Source organism: Otolemur garnettii, unplaced genomic scaffold (assembly GCF_000181295.1).
Source record: "Otolemur garnettii isolate 467f Iridium unplaced genomic scaffold, OtoGar3 scaffold00111, whole genome shotgun sequence".
NCBI lineage: Eukaryota > Metazoa > Chordata > Mammalia > Primates > Galagidae > Otolemur > Otolemur garnettii.
The window spans coordinates 6,824,397-6,834,323 of NW_003852506.1; positions in this window are offsets into that span (position 1 = coordinate 6,824,397).

Consider the following 9,927-nt stretch of genomic DNA (forward strand, 5'->3'; position numbering starts at 1 on the left):
ATATGGGATTCTGCCTCAGTTTCTCACAAGTATGCCTGCACAAAGTCTTTTCACTGCTCTCTCTTAAATGGCTTTTTTGGCTAGAGGCATATAGGCATTTCACCTATACAAGGATCTACTCAAGTGTGATTTGTTCCAGTGTTCTGTGGAGTCAGAAAGACCCGCTCGGCAAATGCGTTAGTCCAGAGAGGTTGATGCCTCCTTCCCAACCTTCACCTCTGTCACATCCAGTCACTGACAACCCCACAGAGCTGTGGCCCAGTTCCCTACAATGAGCAAATGTGCCAGGAGTTTGCACCTGCCAGATTCACAGGAAGATCAATGTCTCCTTAGCCAGGCCACCACACTCTGCCACCAGCTGACAGGGGGAGGTGAAGCCTGACTACCTCAGGTACTCAATGGAAGCTGGAGAGTACCACTCAGTTCCAGCCCCAACTGGGCTGATACTGCTGCCTCATATATTCTTGTGGAATTTGCATTTCTGTCCTGGCTATGTTCTACCTCAGGGTAGGTGCATTTTGAGTTCACAGAAGCTGCAACTCAGCCCTGCCCTGTGCTGCCACTGGTGTGCAAATTCTCACAGTGCTGGTGTCTCTGTCTCTGCTGCACTCTTTGTTGGGGCAGGCATGATTAGAGTTCACAAAGGACTCTCAGTTCCTGCCCCACCCTGCGTTGATGCTGCTGCCATGCGCCCTTTTGTCCTGGCTATGCATCACCAGGGATGGGGTGCATCTTGGGCTCACAAAAGTAGCAATTCTGACTCAGCCTTTGCCTAGGAGTATGCCACCTCTGTGCTTGAGTATTCTAGTCTCAGTCCCCTCTGAGCTCTGCCTGGGCAGGTATCACCACAGTCATATCCCTTGCTTATAGGGCCTGAGTTTCTGTCACAGATCTGCTTCAACCATGGCTGCCCCTGAAGTGGAGGCCCGGCTCTCTCTGGTTGCTAAGAGAGATGGGAAGTGTTTCTCCAAAATACCACCAGGGATGTGAGCCCTATTGTTCCTGCCAGTGCCGCTGCCACTGGCACATTGCATTGCTAGGCACCGTTTCTCCCTCTCCCACTTGGCTCTCTCACTCCACAGTCTCTGCTTTACACCCATGCCACTAATTTAACACAGGCTTGTAGAAGCCCATGCCTTGCCCATACCTCTTGGGAAATTGCCCAGGAGTCTGGACTCTGCTGAGGACAGGCTTCTGGACCTTGTAGTGGGAGTGGAGGGGAATGCTTGTGGCTCAGAATTGCAGGTAGAGCATATGTTCTGTTTTATGTCTGGTGGGAGAATGCCAAGGCCCAAAAGTGGGTTCTCTTTGTGGAAGGAGTTCTGGTTTTTAGTAGGTTTCTCCCATGGGATAAAACAGGAGACCTGAACTCTGCTTACTTGTTTGTAGAAAGTGCACTTTGAGCTGTCCTCACGGGGGAGGGAACTCCTGTTGGCTTGGCGATGGGTTTTGTACCTATTGTTTGTTTCCTTGGGGTCACAGCTCATCTCAGCAGGGGTGATGTGCACGCTTCAATTTTCTCTCTTGGCTCAGCTCCAAACCATCAGCTTACTTAATAAGCTTCTGTCCATTAACTCTCCTTCTGGATGGGAGCTTCTGTGGAAAGCTGGCTTCAGTAGGCCATCTTGCCTCTTCCCCCCTTAGCTGAAATAATTTGCACTTCCTTTCACCTTGTCTAAGGAGAGTGAGAAATATAGGTAGATAAAAGTAAATTCTAGAAATGGCAGTTTTTACTATTACAAATAGCTTTAAGATGTTTGCAATGAAAGGGCTCTGTCTTAACAATATTTACAATTTGTATGGAGTTATTAAACATCACTTTAAGGGCATTCTTGATAGTAGGTGGTTGGATTTATTCACTGTAGACTGACAGTGAATGCTTGAATCTATTTTGGCAATAGCTTTTAAAAGAGAGGATATTCAACTACTTTTTAGTATAGCTATCATTGTATTTCTTCTGTCTTAATTGATGGCATATTAAAATTTAACTGGGGTGAATAAGCTCTTTCTATAAAAGCCACTTTATAGACATTTTTTGAATTGCTGGCCATACTATCTCTGTTGCAGGTATTTGACTCTGCCACTGCAGCCTAAAAACATGTGGGAATCAATTAATGGGCAGGGCTGGACTTGACTCATAGGCCATAGTTTGCAGACTCCTGATCTGTGCATTTAAATATTTCCTCTCCTATTGTGTGTATGTTCAGTACTTTATTAGTGATATATTTTCATTGTACTCACTTGTATGAGAATGTCCTACAAAAATAAAAAAAAAATGAAGATAGCTACAAAAATCAATATGCTCATTTGGTTGCAACATAAAGATTCCACAGGGTTAAAACCAAATTTTCAAGCATGTACAAGTATATATCATATCATGTGTATGTCTGGATTCTTCTTTGAGCCCTGATTATAAAATTAAATATACTTCTGTATCAAATTTACCACTTACTCATGAATTTATTCATTCAAGAAACACTTATTTGGTACCTAATATGTGTTGTGTTAGGTCCTGGAGATAAGTGATTAACCCTGCAAAGTCCCTGCCTTTGTCATGAACACCGTCTAGTTGACTTGCTCATATCAAGAGCCCAGGGAAAAGCTATTAGCTATTAATTTTTTCTAACAACATCTCCCTGACCTGTAAGAGAACAGTATATAAAGATGAAAGTTTATACATTTTTATTCTTAGTTGTAAGTTTGGATATGCTTTCCTATATATTGACTGTTAATTACTGTTGAAAAAATCCGAGGTTATGTTATATGTTTATTACGTTTTATTTCAAATTTACACTGGAGGATGTTCAGAGTCAAAATTATTTTGTAAAATTTTACTGTGTAAAATCTATAGAAGACCCAGGTAATGGACCATCATAGTTTCTTTTCTTCAAGCTGTGTTGTGTGAGTTTGAGAGCCACTGTTTCATTTTGTATGCAGCTGTGAATAGAATCAAGCTTTGTTGAAGAATCGTCTGGTGATAATTAAACATTTTGACAATTGAGCCTCATCAATTCACTGTTCTCTATCAATTTGATTTTTAATTGATGATGTGTATCCATTTTTAGCTTTAGAGCAATTTATTCATTTTTTTGCTTGGAGAAAAGAAAACATTAGATAAAAAGACCCAGGACTTAAGATAATTCTATCATTAAAATAAAAACTCAAACTTCTACTAGAACTTATGATCGGGCACTCACTTTCTATTGCATAACTGACAATTATTCTGGGATGAGAGCATCTATGCTTAAGCCTTTCCTGGCATCAAACTGAGCGTATTACCTATGTCCTCCAGTCATGTCTTTCCTCACGTACTTTTACATGAGTTAACATGCCTAAATAAAAAAATAAATAGGTCAAGCTACAACTTACCTCCTCCATCACATGTTTATAGAATATATGTCATTTACAGATATGGCTAGGGAGATTTTATTCTAAGATTTGAATAAAAACACTAGCCTAGTAGCCCTGGTCTGTGTTGAATTTTGGTGAGTGTGTGCACACACACCAGATTTTCTATTCTTTTTTTAAAAAAATACATTGGAACTAAATGGTATAAATCACAGATTTGTATGGTTCCTGCAGGACTTCCATAAAACTGTAAGTTTCTATAGGACAACTCTGAAAAATTTGATCTAAGTCAGGAATTTCCATGGTGTGCCACGGCACACTGGTGTGCTATGAGAGAATCTTAGCTGAGCCATGGAAATTTTTGGTGAACATTAATTAAACTATTTACAAAAGAAGCTCAAAGCACAGTAAGTATAAAATTTTTTACTCTTTATTAAAATCAACATAATTTACGTGTGCGTTGGAAATTTGACGATAGGTTCAAGTGTGCCATGAGATAAAAAATGTTGAAAACACTGATGTAAGTCAACCCTTTTATTTGTTAGATGAGGAAATGAGGCCCAATGAGAAGCCGTGACCTAGGTGACTGCCTGAGCATCAGAACCCAGGAGTCCTAGCCCCACGTGTGGTGTGTTCCCCATTACTAGGAGTTGACTTTGTATCAAACGTATTTTACAATCTCTGCAATTTACTTTAAAATGCTTACAGCCTGTGTGACCTCGGGTATGTGCTGGTTAGTGGTGCGGCTAAGTGGTGGCAGGTGGTGTAATTTGAGAGGGACCCAGTCTAAAAGCAACTTCTGCATGCTCTTCCATTCTGTATCCCTTTGATCAACTTTTGACACTCTATGAATTAGCATATTGCTTCCAAATTTGGGTTTTTGTTGCTGAATTTAGTGTTTGTTGACTAGTATGATGGATGTTAGAAATAGGGTTTGGCTCTTGCTCATGAAATTAAACACATTTTGAACATATGACTTGACTAAAATAGCCTAGAGATGCTCTACCCTTTTATAAACAAGGCATACAGTTTTATAGAGTACTATATTGATATTTTTGGGGATGAGCATCATAGCTTGATTCCCTAACTGGTTCTCAGTCCAGACATTGGTTTAGGAGAATTTCTGATTGCTTGGTGCCACCCCACGGGTGCAGAATCCCACCTTGGGAATCTCACTGGGTCTGTCTCAACTAAACCTTTTATACTTGGTGGCTTCATTCAGCATGGAGAACAAATTGTGTACCTCTTTTATGCTTTCTTGCTAATGAATAGTTGCTAGTACCTGTCTGTATGAAAGAATTTGGGTTGGGATTTGTTTCTGTTAACTTTAATGGTGAAATCACAAAAGAGTAGTGAATTCTGAGCATTAACAGAGATTCTTCCCTTGAGTAGACTTGAGCCAGACTACTTGGAACCCTCTTTTTGACTAGTTGTCAACCTTGGCTCATAAAGACTTGAAACAAACACTAATGTGGTTTCTAATATCCAGCATCCCTAGGATGACCATAGATCCCCTTACAAAGTGCCAGATTGAGCACACTTGAGGCTCTTGGAAGGATTTTCTGCTTGTTCCAGCCAATACCTGAATCTAAGGCTCCTCTCTTCTAGCCTCTGTGGGAGAATAGAAGCCTCACGGGATCAGTGCCAGTTAGCAAACCCAGGTCAATTTCACACAGACCAACTCCATCTCTCTGCTTTTTGTAATTTTTCACCTTTCCTTTCCTGTTGCTTGCATTCCTCTTTCATTCTCTCTTTAAAACACCTGGTCACCTCTCTACAAATTAAAGTTGAGTTCAGTTCGTGCCAGACCCTTTTCTCTATCAATAGTATATTACTGATTTAAATCTTCTTTATCTCTTTAAATAATGCCTGTCTTTTTTACTTATTTATTAAAAACAAAGGTCTCACTATGTTGCCTAGGCGAGCCTCAAACTTCTGAGCTCAGGGAATGCTCCTGCCTCAGCTTGGAAGGACCTGGGCTTATAGGTGCACACCACTGTGCCTGGCTTGGCTTTGTTTATTTTTGACCACATTTCCACCTTCTTCAGTAACCACTAGAAATCAAAGAGTGTGTGGCCAACCTGGCTTAGGTGGGCTTGCAATTATAGTCTTTTTTTTTTTTTTTTTTGCAGTTTTTGGCTAGGGCTAGGTTTGAACCCGCCACCTCTGGCATATGGGGTCAGCGCCCTACTCCTTTGAGCCACAGGCACCACCACCCTAGTCTTTATCTGCTTTTTAGAGTCAGTGGGTCTTAGCTCTTCTGTGCCATTAATATTTTTCCCTTCATTTTATTATGGCTTTTAGCCAAATTTATAAAAAAAAAGGAAGTTGTCCCTGTGGCTCTTTGTGACTTCCTAGCAAGAGTTCAGTTTTGTTGTCTTTCAACTTCTTGCCTGTGTTGATATGATGAGGTCTGACAATTAAGTTTATAACTCATCCTAGAAAAAGTGCTTTGAAGGGTGGACTAGGTGCTGATGTAGGTACACAGCTTCCCAAGGGGAGTCCTTTGAAGGTGATCATAATAATATTTAGCAAGGAGGATGTAGCACTTTTCTAGGATAAGTTCACTAATTGTCTGACCTTGTACTGTCTTTGGGACACAAAGACCATGATCACTTGGTTTCCAGCACCATTCTTTGTGGAATAGAGCTGGATCCACAGGTATGTGGCCATTAGGGTGAAGGAGAGAGGTTGGGTGCTGGATCTATGGGCTCCATGCTTAAGGGAGTCAGTGGTCCCCTAGAGTCCCCATGTACAATGGGTTGATTTGTAGCCATACTTCTGCCATCCACAATTCATATGTTGAAGTTGGTTTTGGATCATAATCATGAAAGACACAATCCCAAATGCAATAATCCTGAATGTTTACTTATCAAAAGATCAAAATCCCTAAAGTCTAAAATTGCTAACATCTAAAATCTTAAAAATAGTGATCACAGGATAGCTGCATTGGAAGAACTATTATAATCTTGTTATTTATTGTCTTTATGTAGAAGAAAATGGATTCCACTTGAATTCCCAAATCATGATGACTGATTTGGAATCAGATATGATCAAGTGAATTTCAAGTGTTACAAATAAAGTTTAGTTTTTCCATTCAGTACAATGCTTTTGGAGAAAAATTCAGTTGAGTAGATTAGCTTGTCATGGTGCAATGATGAAAACTTCTGTTTAAAAATGCATCGTATACCTTCACTGGCATTCCTTCACTGGATTCCCGGAGATTTTAATGAGTTAAAGCCTGAAGAAGCCTGTGAAGTTGCTGACTGGTTTGAAAATAATTATGTGCTCGGCAGGATAAGAAGACATCCATCACTGGTAGTATCGTTTCTGCCCAAACTTTGGTCTGTATATGAGGACATGCACAATGGATTTCCACGTACCCCAAACAATATAGGAGTGTGGCATAAAATTTAGGTAAATTTAACAGGGAATGCTTATATCAGTGTATACTGAATTACAGAATGATTTCAAAAAAAGTAGCAACATGTACGATGCATTCTCTGAGGAGAGCCATGTCCAAATTAAAAAAAAAAAAGCAGCTATTTATTGTGGCAGGAATTCAAAATGTCATTAGTTGTCGTAAAAGTTGTCCAGGTCTTAGCAACTATCTCTGCACAATTGCCTGTAATTGATCCCTGGAATATACTTTTTCCCATGTCAAATATTTCTTTTTAGTTTTTTCCAGCATTATTTTGTATAAGCTGCTGTGCTACATATTTCATGTTTGTGTCATTTCTAATACTGGAGGTATAAATTGTGTAATGACTTTTAAAGAGTTCCAATTTGCTTAATACCCTGTTTGCAAATGTGACCCCCATCACAGTGTGGACCATGTATAAGTACTGTGTGTGTATGTGACAACAATGAAATTTCCTCTATAAATTAAGAGATGTTCTTTTTGTACATTTGCATTTGTGAAAGATAAAATTTCTTGAGATTTTGGCTTCTTGGGGCAACTGGATTGGTGGTAATGCAGCAGTGACCCATCCAAGTTTTTGATTTATCTTGTCAAAGGATAAGTTGTCCATCACAGTTTTTTTGATAACTATAGTTACAAAGCTCAGTGCATACAGTTACTAATAATAATACATTTCCTTATGAATACAGCTTGCTCATAACTGTTATTCCCATGTGATTGTTGCTAGTATGCCTGAGTGTTCCTAATTGCAAAAATATGTAGGTTATTATTGCCTATTTCATTGTGTGAAGTGGCCCATGAAGTGTTCTGTTGTGTTTTAAATGCATCTCAAATAAAACTTTCAAAAAGGTAAATATATGTCTTTTAAAGAATTTAAAAAATTATTTTACCAGATTATATTTTTAGGATTTTGACTTTTTGGGATTTCAACGTTTAAGAGTATAGCATTTGGGATTATGTCTTTCAGGATTATGATCAGCTCTCGATGAAGGTCTAACTTCCAGTACCTCAAAATGTGAGTTTAATTGGAGATAGGATCTTTAAAGGAGTAATTAAATTATGCTGTGGGCCATTACCTAAGCTGACTGGTGTCCTCATAAGAAGAGATTAGAATGCAGACACAGACTACCGTGTGTAGACAAAGGGGTCTATAAACCAAGGAAAGAGGCCTTAGAAGAAATCAACTGTATGGGCACACTGATCTCAGGACTCTAGTCTGTAATTGTGAGAAAATGAATTTCTGTATTTTAAGCACCCAGTCTGAGGTGCTCTGTTTCAGCAGCCATACAAAACTAATACACCAGGTCAGTTTGTTTCACACTCGACCTCCTCTATCTGTTTTTGTGGTTTTGGGTCTGACTCTGAAGGCTCAGACGCTGCAATTGGTGTTAAGTATGAGAGACGTCTGTGACATTCTGTTCTGTGGTGGAGTAAATTCCAGGAGGCAGGACAGTGCCCAGCTGGCCCTGAAAGAGGAAATGGCCTCAGAAAAGAATGAACTTCAGGCTTCCAAAAGAGAAACTTCCTGTAGCTGCTCCAGACCCTTCTAAGAAGAGGTTACGTAAACCGGCATTCTCAATTATTTTTATTCTCTTCTCCGTGAGTGAGGAATACTTTCTCTGTCTCCAAGTTAAAAACACATACTCTAGTACTACAAGAATGAAGATGAGTGCTGAACTTTCTCTTCTCAATCCCCAAAGATGGGCTGGGCTAAGCTGAAAGTTTGTGCCTCTGCTACCTCTCAGCTAGACTAGTTATTCTTGAAAGTCTGTTTTATCATTTGAAAAGCAAGCCATCAAGGGTGGTGCCTGTGGCTCAAAGGAGTAGGGCACCAGCCCCATATGCTGAATAGAGGTGGTGGGTTTAAACCCTGCCCAGGCCAAAAAGAAAGAAAGAAAATAAAATTAAGATCAAATTAATTTTGCATCATCAATGCTTATAATTTTTAAGGGCAGGTGCTGAGCAAGGTTAAAAGGATCCTTGTTGAGTCCCTATCTTATAATATTGTGTTTAACTTGCTGTTATTTGTTGCCAATGATAGATATCCTCCCTGCCTGAACACTGACTACCTCGTTGGCTGGCTGTCACTTTAGATATTTGAAAAGCTTAAAAACAGTTAAAAAAATAAGTCATGAGTTTTTCAAAATAGGAACATTGGGGTGAGATGAATCAGGCTGTGGTCTGCCTGACATAATTTGTGAATATACTCATTTGGGATATATAAATTTTTCATCTTTTGAGATTGATATACTTTTCATCTGGATTACTATATTTATAGAAATATGTTGTTTAAAGTAACAAGAGATTATTTTTTAACTTCTGTGATCCTGGTACATAAAACAGGAGTAACTTTACCCCGTTACTGTCCTGTCTTATGAACAAGACCAGGAGAAACAAGTCAATGTGCTAAAATCACATACAAAGTACAAATTTACTATAATTTACTAATGCATTTTAACTTCTAGGTCCTTATGTAGTTAATCATTTAGAGTTACTGGGTATTATGGCCTGAATGTTGTGTGCCTCCCAAATTCAGATGTTGAAATCTAACTTCCTATGCAATAGTATTACAAGATGAGGCATTTTGGAAAGTGATTAAGTCATGAGGAGTCTACTTTTATGGATGAGATTAGTGCCCTTTTTTCACATGAGAACATGAGAAAGCACCATCTGTAAGGTCTTTGCCAGACACCACATTTGCTGCTGTTCTTACCTTCACTTCCCAGCATCCAGAACTGGGAGAAATAAACATCTGTGAAATCAACATTCATAATTCACCCAGACTAACATATTTCATTATAGCCCCAGAAGGAACAGACCAATGCTGTGTCTATCAAAGAGTTCTTGAGATTGGAACTCCATTATGGAGATGAAAAGTACTAAAAGCAGAGAAATACGCAGATTTATAAATAAGGAAGGAAATTCTAGAGTGAGCCCCCAGTCCATCTCCAGAGGTCAGTGACAATCTCCCTGGGAGAATCCTTTTTTTCTTCCTGCCTCTGAATGATTTAGGCTCTTGTGAATCCAATATATTTGAGATCCTTGACCAGGACTACAATCAGTACTAGGTGAGTGGTTAAGCTTAATGAATATTTTGTCCTCAATCCTTGAAGGACATTATAAATTATAACATAAGAGGAATGTTATTTATTTCACAC